Genomic DNA, 12500 nt, shown 5'->3' with positions numbered 1-12500 from the left:
TCGATACGGGCCTACTCTATTTTTCTCAATGTCCATCTACTAACTGTCTTTCTCATTACATGTCCTGCCAATGTTGTTCAATTTCTAAATTATTGCTAGAATAATTTATACTTTAGTTTTCTCTCATTTTAATGATGCTTTTTTATTTTCTCTTACTATTATTCCCATCATAATTCTTACATATAGCTCTTTGATAAGTAACTTTTTATAATCTCCTTTTGTTTACAAAAAGCTCTTCATCTCCTGATTGTTATTCTTTTAACTTCTGTCTTGTTTCCTAGTGAAATACTGTCTTTCCTAACCAGGTATATTCATCAACAATCCTAGAATTTCATTCTTAACAGTTATTTCTGGTCACTGCATTTTTATTGAAAGTAAGCTTAGGTTTACTCATATTCATTTTCAGTCTTATATTCCTGCTTTCTCCATAAAAGTCCTCTATCATTTCTTTTTGCAATTCCCCTAAGAATTCACTAAATAGAACTATGTCGTCTACAAATCTCAAGTTAATAAGGTATTCCCCATTAACAATAAATGCTAAATTATCCCACCATAAATTTTGAAAACTTTCTCTAGGTATAGTGCAAATAACTCAGGAGAGAGGGAGTCCTCCTGGGTAACTACTTTCTCAATTCGAATTTGCTTGTCACTCTTATGAAGTTTAATGATTGCTGTACTTCCAATATAATTTCTGTAAATGTTCTAACATGAGATTACTACCATCCTTGTCTTTAAAGAGCATTCATTATTGCTGAAAATTCAACAGAATCAAAAACTTTCTCTTAGTTTTTAAATGCCATACATGGTGTATCATCATAATCTATTGATTTTACCATTTGGTGGTTGCAGACATGTATATGGTCAGTTTTTGAATACTACTCATTTGTGATATTTGACTGTTCTCTTGGTTGATCAAAGTCTGGTTGTCTTTACTAAGCGTGAACTTATTAGGTGGTAATTTTCCAGATCGTGTGTCTCCTTTCTTTATGAATTAGTATACCGATAAAGTGAGTTTTGCTACTTTGAAATCTCTTTTATATATAATTGAATCAACTGTTAGGCAATCTCCTCTTGCTGATTTGCTTCTTTTTATGGCTTTCAATGAGTTATTTACTTCCCCTATTCTTACTTTTGACACCTGCTCAGGTGTTTCATTATTTCTATTGGCAAAGATATAACATATATCACTACTATATATAATTGTAAAGGAATCGTCGGCAGTTTTTATCACTTCATCTTTTTGGTTGATAAAATTTCCCTTTTCATTTTTCAAAAAATACACCGGCTGCAGCCGTTTCCAAGTATTCTTTTCAGCAATTTGATGTTCCCTCCTTTCTTTAGCGTTTCCGTACTTTTAGTCTGATTTTGTTAGAAATGTGATAGGTTAATATTTGTTTATCGTTCTCGTTAGTTCTTCAAATTCTATTTCATCTCTCTCGGATTTTATTTTAAATGAAATCATTTTTCTTTTTTAGGTTTTTTGGTACTTTCTGGTAATTTTCCTTGATCTTGTTTAAGATCTTTTTCAACTATATCTCGTGCTGACAAGAAATTGTTATTCGTTACTGATGCGATTTGGTCTGAATTTTTTGGGCTTGTGACGTCATCACCACCATCCTGATACAAATTTTGTTATATAACTTTTCATTTTTTTTCTATATTTGTTTCCATTTCACCTAGTCTTTTACATTTATTACCGATTTTTTTTTTTTTGGGGGGGGGGTTATTTATCGCTCTACTAAAAAATCTGAAAACGTATAGATATTGCAAGTTATCTTTATAAGTGCACATTCCTAGTTGGGGGTGGATATATTCTTTTGATAACTAAACTCATTTGCTTTTCTCTTATTACAAATTTTACTTCTCACTATTCAATGGTCGTTTGACTTTAACTTACTCAACACTGTTACATCTTTATACTAGGATACCCAGAAGAGTTTGACACCCATGGACAATTAGTTTTCTGGAAGAACCTTGGGGATCAACTACTGGAGTGATGGAATTAATGTTTGTTTGAATCAACCCTTAGGTAACAAAAAATAAACGAAAATTTTATTTTATTGATACAAATCTTGGGTTGTTAGAAAGTTAAATTTATATATATATATATATATATATATATATATATATATATATATATATATATATATATATATATATGTATATATATATATATATATATATATATATATATACATATACACACACACACATATATATATATATATATATATATATATATATATATATATATATATATATATATATATATATATATATACATGTATATATTTATTTATTTATATATAGGAAGGGTTGATTGTTGATGCATATACTTCCATGTTGTACCATAATATATTGCTGTAGGACGAGAAGGTGGATATGTAGATTTACCTTTAGATTTCCTACTTCTCAAAAATGGAGACATCGACCTCCCCTAAACAATTGTTGTGTGAGCAGTTGTCAGTAGAGCCTCTACATTTGCAGGCAATATAACAATGCACCTATTTTCATGCGCGTGAGCAGTTTCTGTGGCACCCTATCATACAGTTGCAGGAGATGGACCTTGAAAATTGATCTAATCATAACGAGGTTAAACTCAAAATGGGGATGTAGTCTCCACTTTTCAGTTCCCACCCACATTCGGTAGGAGGTGGTAGGTTTGGCTTGCGTATGTGAGCACTCTTGTGTATCATAGGTGCGTACATTGACAATCTCAGAAGCGGAACAAATAACCATTTGATTGGGGGTAGCAATTTGAGTAGAGTGGATTTCTTATTTAGAAATTTGATGGCTTGTACTTCACTCAAAGTACAACCTGGCATTGCATAGTTCTTGGAGTAAATACTGATTGACAGATCTCTCGCTTGAGCACAGAGTTCATCAGTCATCACTTTGTGATCGTCATACTCTCAAACTTTAGATCAGTGAGTATTTATTTGAGGACTCTTGTACCCAAATTTCAGGTAGGTTTTGAAGATGTGTAGCAGCATAGTAGATACCCAGGACAATTGCAGTGACATTGGCATAAACTATAACCCAGTTTATTCCTTCCGTGCAAACCCTGTACAATTTGTAATATCAGCCTGGTATCAGCCTCCTCCTGAGTAGATTCCAACTCTGGTACTGGCACTGGTACTTGTGATTGAGCTGAGATACGGACCGACTTTGTCTCCTCATGAAATCTCCTACCTAAGTAAAGCTGAAGCGACTCATATGTCAAGAGCGTATTGCTACATTCGCTCCACTTGTTGCAAAGATACCTCAAAAGGCAGACCTTGTTTTCTGGGTTCTTCAAGAGCTCCGTTAGTTCTGGGGCTGTGAAGTTACTAGCTACTGTGATTGTTTTTGATGGGTTTTCTCTTCTCTATCGTTGTGTTTGTATCATCAGACTTGACGTTTTGTAGCTATTGCAACAGAAGTGAATGCTGGCTTCACCTTAAGCTTAGTGTCTTTCTTGAAATGCTGACGATGGATCACATGCATAACATCAATAAGAACAGCAGTCTTTATTCTAACCTGAGAGTGCAGAAGTTTTTCTGGGCTCTCGACTTTTTTAGTTTCCTTTATGAATTTCCTAGTAGGGAACTTTGTGTCCGTCCTAGCTGTTGTACCTTTGTTGATGAGAACTTTCGATTTATTATTGCATATATGCTCGCGAACAAAACTCAAAATCTCCAGTGTGCTACCGCCAGTTACAGCTTGATTCATCCGCTATAGAACTAGGACCTCGTCAACCTGTTCCTTCTTTTTTGTTCTCTATGTGTCCTCTTTTATTTATTCTGCATTTCAAATATCTTCAAGCGACCAGTTGATGTGTTTGTCTTCTGGACATCTTTTTGAGCTATCTCACCTGTGGTTTTGTTAATAGGTTCATCTGTTTTGCTACAGAACGGGTTCTCTTCAATTGCAGTCATGATATTGTTGATTGTTTCCAGATCTCATGTCAATGCAGTTAGACCTGCTTCATGGTGTGGATTTTGTACACATGTATGGAGTCCCACCATTTTCTTGCACTTCGAACTGACTGATGCTGTCAGAGCTTCAACATAAACCCATATTTTTCTGGTTGTTTTTATTTGGGTGATTCTAGACAGACCACTGCTCTTCTTATCATAGGCTTTGTAGGTCTGCTCCAAAAGTATGTCAAGCGGTACAGCATTATGTTGACCATTAGATTGTCAAGCTACAAAAACTATCCACGTGAGCACAGTGAACTTTAGGGGCTATCTCCGGAAAGGTCTTCATTCCTCATTGTAGATGGGAAGAGACTGTTGCCCATATATATAGTGTCCAGTGGCAACAAGATATTTGAACATTTTACCGGACTCACTCAGTTGTCCGACCCAGTTTCCTTGTCTCTGCTTGAAGATAGATTGGAATAGGATGTCACATACATCAAGGAAGGGGAGCCAGTAATTTTGCTGTGGGCTGCTTGAATAGTTCATGTTAGATCTGGACAAATTGCTGGTTGAGGGTGACAAGTTGATCACGTGCATTGTTTACCAAGTTCAACTGATCCTGACCAGTCAGGTAGTTGTCGAGAAGTTTCTGTGTTAAGCTGGTGATGTCATCTGTCAGACAGGAATCGTTCCCTTGTTCGAGCTTTGCTAGGAATTCTTGCCAGATAAATCACCAGAGACCCTAAGAGATTAGCTAGAGAGCATGAATTGTTTGATAGTGTTTGGCTTTTCTGCCAAATACCTTTCTAGCGGAGCCTTCTGTACAAAATCCCAACCTGACCTTAACTTTGATACCACTTTCACGCATGATCTTCAAAATTGCCTTTATGAAGTTGTGCACTTTGATAAAATCCACCTAAAAGTAAAACAACGGTACTTTGCTGCACTTATCACAGTTAGCTCCCATAATGGCCTTAGACAGATCATAGATAGCTTGATCACAAGCTTTAATCGTCCACTTGTTGCCAAGTTTGGTTGACGTTCTGATAAGGCACAACATTTCTTCCATTAGAACAAAGGAGTCTGTGGGGGATGATGGCATGAGTGGAAGGTAAACAACTATACTGGATTCCTGTTGATTATATAGCCTTGCAGAGAACTCATGGAAGCTTGGGAGGTTAGGTTTTCCCGAGGAATCTTCCGTATCATCAGTGAAATAGAAGTGTGTTCTGCAGAGCCACCAAAAAAATAGGACATCAACAACCGAGAAATTTTCATTTTTAGTCATAAAATCTGGATAATATGTTATGATTTTTGGCATCCACCATTTCTTATGATCACTTGCTATAATGTTACAAGTTGGCATATGTTCTTCTAGTTTTGACAGAGCTCGATCCCTCTGATTTTGGTATGGAATGCTGAGAGTGGCACTTGTTGCAGCACTAGGAGCTTTTACATTCTCCACTGCAATTGCCATTATGAAAACTCCAACCTGCCAAGGTCTTGTTATGCCAATCCAAGTTGTTTCTTGCAGTATTTCTTTATCTTTTGACATCATATCTGGGACATAGACCCCATCTTCTTGTGCCTGTTTGAGAACTGTAGCACTCTTTGAGGTGAGTTGTTACTGAGGGATATCATAACTGCTGCCTTGTTCCCATTGGTTGTTCAATACAATGAGCTCTTTACTTCTGAGTTCGTTATAAAAATGATACAAATTCCCTACAGCCAGATGTGTCACGATCCCAACTATGTGCTGCAGTAACTGTTGGCATATTACAAGGACTCGTTTTTGCATTGTCTCCTCAACCAATACTCTATTCTACTCCTCTTGTATGCCACTATATCAGCAAGCATGCGTTGAAGTTGTAGAATGTGGCTGGAACCATTTCCGAAACAGCCCTGCAGGATATTTCTGTTGATTTGGACAGATATTATTTTATTTTACATAGTTTGAGATCTTCCCTAAGTATTTTGGCTGCTTGAGTCAGACTCCTTTGTTTCCAGTCAGTTGCACTAGTTTTTGCCAAATTAAAATGTTTTTTAACTGCATCGCCAAGATGAACATTGGAACCGAATATAAGACCCGCTCTATACGAACGTTCCAAAAGGGACACCATTGATCCAAAATGGGCTTAAAGCTTGATCTTGAAGGGTATTGATTGATAGAAATCTGCCTTTTTTACCCCTTCGTCGCAAATTGGTTGTCTGTACTCATATCTTAGGGTCTAAATTAAAAAACTTATAGTTTTCAGATAACTGGACCTCCAGTTTGTCCATAAGGACTCTGAATGCTACATCAAGAGAGTTGGGATGTCAATGTTTTTTGTCACACGTTGAGCTTTGAAATTTTTCATGCAAGGTATATGGTAGCAGATGTCATTGACTGCCATATCATGTCGAAGCCCAACTAATCGTGAACAGATGTCTTGTCTATTGAGCTTCGTGGCTTCATCAAGTATGAATTTTTTTATTTGATCTGTTGACACTTTTGCTTCGGGTTCTTTGCTATGATACCATCTATTTCCAAATACCACGCATGTAGCTTTGGCATCAAATGATTCTGTGCGAGCTCTGGTGGATGATGCAACACATTCATCACTCACCATCAAAGATTCTGTTTTCGAACTACAGGAGATATTCAATGACAACATTTTATTCTCATCAAGTCTGTAACTTTTCTCATTGTTGTACTAGTTCCTGCCTTTTTCATGTCATTACGGAGTGCCTCTCTCAAATCATGATTCATCACCACTAATAGGGAATAGGTGCTTGGCAACCTCAGCTTATCTTGCGTTGCATGCATGCTTTAGTTGATGGAAGAAAATTATTGGACATGATACAAAGGCTTATCGTTGGATAGCAAGCAGATGATGCATTTTTTGTATCCATATTCCCTCATTTCTGGCGCTTTTGTTTCTGAAGACTTACTTATCCTTCAGGCTCCCACTTGCACTGAATCTCCAACAAGACATCTGGAAAAGAAAAATACCAAAATTACAATAATTAATAATAATTATTGAAATAATAATAATAATAATAATAATAATAATAATAATAATAATAATAATAATAATAATAATAATAATAATAATAATAATAATAATAATAATTACATTGACTAAATTTTAAACTAAGAAACTTTAGTAAGCATAAGACAAACAATCGTAAGCCAAAATCATGTAAATAGGAAATGCACATTTTTGGAAGTTTGCACATTTTACATACTCTGCTTCAAAGGCCTACTCTTCAAATCCAGTAGTTCGTTTGCAAGGTTGTGTACCTGGATGATGTACCTGAAGGTGTCCCCTTTCTAAAAATACCCTACAACCTTTTACAGCAAGCCCTGTCAGGTTCCGTAAAAAAAAAAAAAATGGTCTTTGATTACCTGACTATTAACTAAATTAACTTGCTTCACTAGGAATGAGATATATCTATTTTTTGTTTCTCCCTTTTGGGTTCCACACTGTCAATTTTCTATGTTGTTCATAAATTTGAGTCCCCCAGATCCTGAAGCCTTGACAATGATGAGGGGATAAGGGATTAGCAGCTGATCCCTGATGAACGGTAGGAACTGCTTTCCCACAGGACCTTGGTGCCCAATTATTGATCCAACTAAATTAGTCAGCACTTTTTCTCTTCCGTTTGGTTATTTTTTCTCCTTTCTCTTCCTCCTAGGCAGGAACTTGTTAACAAATTTGATTAGTTTGATTATAGTTTAACTGCTTCTTTGGATTTGGCACAGTGTGGGATGGAAGTGTACGATCGTGTGACACACGGTTGGTACATGGGTTGTGACTCAAAGACAGGAAGCAATCAACTGAGTTGTATTATTAAAGAACACTCTCCTTTATATAAAAAACCTCAAGGCAACAGGAAAATACATGTTCGAAAAATGACAATGTTACATAGGCGACACATAGACATGTTTGTTCTGGTTCTTTTTAGTGCGAGGGAAGAGCGCAGATACAAGCATAATATAAACAAAATAATTTATATACGATCGTGTGACACACGGTTGGTACATGGCTCCCCCCCCCCCTAAAAATGACATACTGTACATGTTAAATAGGGCGCCCTGATCTAGAGAGGCGAACTGTAGGCGGGTCATCTGGCAGTAGATAAGCAGGTTTTAGACGATCAATGGAGACCCAGTCTTCTTTGCAACGAATGTTTAGTAGGAATGCTTTCGGACTGCGTCGGATCACAAGGAAAGGACCCGTGTAAGGGGGCGTTAGCGGTGGCTTGGTAGTGTCGTTGCGCAGGAAGACGTGCGTTGCAGAATGCAAGTCTGCTGGTATGCGATGCTTCGCTGGGGGCTTGTAAGTCTGGCGGCATGGAGTAAATTTTTCCACAACGTGGCGTATGCGCTGGAGATCGTCGGAGAAGGTTGTAGAAGGAAAAAACTCGGCAGGGACGACCAACAGGTCGCCATACACCATTTCAGCTGCCGAGACGTCGAGGGCGTCTTTAGGAGTGGTCCTTAGTCCCAGGAGGACCCAGGGAAGCTGAGTAAACCAGTTGCAATCCTTGCAGCGGGACATCAAAGCTGCCGCTAACGCCCCCTTACACGGGTCCTTTCCTTGTGATCCGACGCAGTTTGAAAGCATTCCTACTAAACATTAGTGGCAAAGAAGACTGGGTCTCCATTGATTGTCTAAAACCTGCTTATCTACTGCCAGATGACCCGCCTACAGTTCGCCTCTCTAGATCAGGGCGCCCTATTTAACATGTACAGTATGTCATTTTTAGTTTCATTTTTAGGGGAGGAGCCATGTACCAACCGTGTGTCACACGATCGTACATAAATTATTTTGTATATATAATGCTTGTGTCTGCGCTCTTCCCTCGCACTAAAAAAAAACCAGAACAAACATGTCTATGTGTCGCCTATGTAACATTGTCCTTTCTCGAACATGTATTTTCCTGTTGCCTTGAGGTTTTGTATATAAAGGAGAGTGTTCTTTAATAATACAACTCAGTTGATTGCTTCCTGCCTTTGAGTCACAACCCCTCTCTCGGCTCGTCACAGAAGGCATGCCATCTCAACCTGTACAAATTTTTACGCCATTCCCCTCTGGCAGACTCCATTGGGTGCAGACTTAGTCTGTTAAGAGTCGGACTCCAGTAATCCGGCTTTAAGTCACCCATATTTGCGGCTAATGGGTGAAGCCAGGCACTGGAGTCGTCGGTGGGAGGGGCTAACTACCCCCCCTGACCAATGCATGACATCCTTAAGAGAGGCATCCCCTCTCTAATAGAGGACTGGTCCCTGCTGAAGCCACTTCTCGCTTTGGGCCACCCGAGATAAGAGAACTGATATCTTCCGATAAGAAGTGGATATCCCAGCTTGCTTCATCTTTAAAAACTAACACCTCAGTTGACGACCTGGAAACTCTAAAGGACCATGATACTGATGCTCAAAAAAAAAGTAATTTGAGAGACATAGAGAATTTGTGAATCTTTCATGTCACTCAAAGTCCCATAGAAGCTAATTATAATTTGCTCTATGAATCATTTCAATGTTATGGTCATATGAATGAAATTCAAATGAGGCTTGAAAATGACAAATGGGATTCATGGATATCATTTGATAATCATGATGAAAGTACCAAACAGTCCTCGCAATACGGTTGGTGTTGACCCTCTAGCAGAAACTTGTGTGTCAACCTAGTGTGACCAATGCAGAGACAACAAAGAGTAGTCTCCCATTTAGGGGGTATCAAGTCATATCTATAAGGGGATATAACGTTTGTTATTTCTCCCATCTTATTTTGAGCCAAACTATCCAAATATTTCTGTCAATTATCATAAACATACCTCCTAATGCTATGTAAAAAAAAAAAATGACAAAGAATGGGATATCTTCTTGGTAGCAACTCAACTGAAGCCTTTTTTGCCAGTATATCTTCCTTCTTATTTCCAGACATAGCTTTATGTGCTGGAATCCTACAAAATCGAACTATTATACCCCTTACTCCAATAATAAAAAGTTATTCTAAAATCTTTAAAACTAAAGGGTTATTGGAATTGAGAACTTCTAAAGCCTGTAGGACACTTCTTGCATCCCGAAAAATGGTAAAATTGGCCTAGTCTTTCAATGCTATTTTCTCAATAGCGGTTAGAATGCCATATAGTTCGGCAGTAAATATAGAGGATACTAAAGGAAGTGCACCTCTACAATTAAAACCACTACTATATACTGTAAATTTAATGCCAGCATCGGATTTGAAGCCAGAGGTATATATAAAAGTTCTTCTACATGTTCCATAAACAGGGACCTTGCTTCTAAGTCAGTTATGTTCATTTTTTATACCATCAAAATATTTACAAAAAGATATCTCCGGTAATTTCCATGGAGGGGTTGATGATATCCTACATAGGAGCAATTTATATTTACCTATATCTAGACTATCTACTAATGTTTTACCTTGCAACCATAAGGTTAGGGAGGTTTTGGGTGCAACACAAAATATCTACACTGCGCTACAAGGTTTGCAGTCTGACAGGCTAATTAGGGAGTCTTTGGAACCTAAACCAATAACAAAGAATAGAAAACTTCTGGTGAAGGTCTAAAAGTAATTCTCCAGCGTGAACAAGGAGGCTTGAGATAGGCTAAGCTCTAAAGGATCCTATGGACAATCTTATAACAGTATGGTATATATAATCTAAAATCTTTAGTTGGCTTGGTGTGGCTGAGGAGTATATTTCACACCCATAGCTAATTTTTGAAAAAAATAAGGACTTATATAACTTTAAGAGTTTTGGGGTGTGCCCCCCCCCCATGATGTATGGGATAAAACTTTTAAAAGATTCAGAGCCTCAAGACATTTTACTTTTAAGGCTTTCAAGTGAGGAACCCATGTAAGTCTACAATCAAATATCAACCCTATTAATCTAGCTTCACTTACACATGAAATCCGTTGACCTTTGATGTATATGTCCAGGGGTGGATGTAATCCTTGAATACGACAAAAATTAACAACAGTAGTTTTTCTTGTCGAAAACTTAAACCGATTCATATCAGCACACTGAATAATTTTATCAATTGTGATTTGTAGTTTTCTCTCAACCATTGCCATTCTAGCTCCAGCGAATGATATGGAGAGATCATCAACAAATAGTGTTAAGAGAATATCTTGAGGAATGACTAAGGATATCTCATTAATGTCTAGTGCAAATAAGCTTACACTCAGCACACTACCCTGGGGAACTCCTTCCTGACATTTCTTGTCAGATTAGTTTTCGCCCACTTTCACTTGAAAAATTCTAGGTGAAATAAATTATTGTATAAACTATGGTAGCTCTCCTCGTAATCCGAAATCACGAATGGTTTTAAGCATACCATATCTCCATCCCGTTTCATATGCCTATTCAAGATAAAAAAAGACTGTTACATGGTGCTGTTCGGAAGCAAAGGCTTCACAAATAGGGGACTGAAGCAGTATCATCAGTAGTTAAATGCATTTTCCTAAATCCACACTAAATTAATGATAAAATGCCCTTCTTTTCCAGGTACCTCATCAGTCTTGCATTGATCATCTTCTCCATGATCTCGCATAAATAAGATGTGAATGCAATTGGTCCATAGATTGCTGCTAAAAACGCATTTAGCGGTAGTTATATTTGGCGATTTGCTCTGTATTAACACAATTATGATTATGTGACCTTTCACTTAGATTGACTGGAAATTTAGAATATTCGCCTGGTTAGAGGCAGCCATTTTGAAAATAGTGAATTTAATGTGATTTCAGGGGAAAAATGACAGCCTCCAGTTTCCGATACTATAGCACCAAATTGAACAAATAAACAATAAAATCAATTTTTATAACCAAATCCTACGGGAATATAAGTCATAGCCACACTATTAATAAGTGTTGAAATTATTGTGGTTCGGCATTCCGATATTGGAAAAGAAGAAAGAAATCCTGCAAATGCAGATGTTGTTATCTGTTGTTGAATTTTGGTCAATCAGTGTAAGGAAAATATAAATCTAGATGCAATAAGGAAAAAATAATTGGTAAATAAAATGACACAGATATTTATCATTTATTTAGGTTCTGAAAAATGTTGAATAACAACATTGTTTAATTTCAATGATAGGTTAAGATGATAAATAATATGTAAAATGTTATGTTCAATTACTTACCATTAATCTATAATTATGATTTATTCATTATATTCATGACAATTCTACATTGTTTGGTATATATGTAATAGAGTAATATCCACAGCTACCAACAGAAACATAATACTTAAATTTCAAGTAGATGTACAATTAGATTTTTACAAACAACCATTGCTGGAGAAATGAAGAAATAAGCCTTTAAATGAAAAAAAAAAATGGATGTTAGTTATTATCAACCTAAAAAAATAGATAGGTAAGCATCACTTGCTATAGAAAATAAACTCTAATGCGGAAAATTGAAATAATCTACTTAATAAGTAGTATACTAATTAAGAGCTCTAACATAAACACCATTTTTTTATATACGTTGAACTTTCCTCGAGATAATGTTGATATGAAACATAATGATTGTAGCCACATAAGTAGCATTATATTTTAGACCAAAGTTTAAAACAACATTACACGTAAAC

This window comes from Palaemon carinicauda, chromosome 15, assembly GCF_036898095.1.
Source record: "Palaemon carinicauda isolate YSFRI2023 chromosome 15, ASM3689809v2, whole genome shotgun sequence".
NCBI classification, from domain to species: Eukaryota; Metazoa; Arthropoda; class Malacostraca; order Decapoda; family Palaemonidae; genus Palaemon; species Palaemon carinicauda.
The sequence above is the reverse complement of the archived record's forward strand: the minus strand, read 5'-3'. Positions refer to the sequence as shown.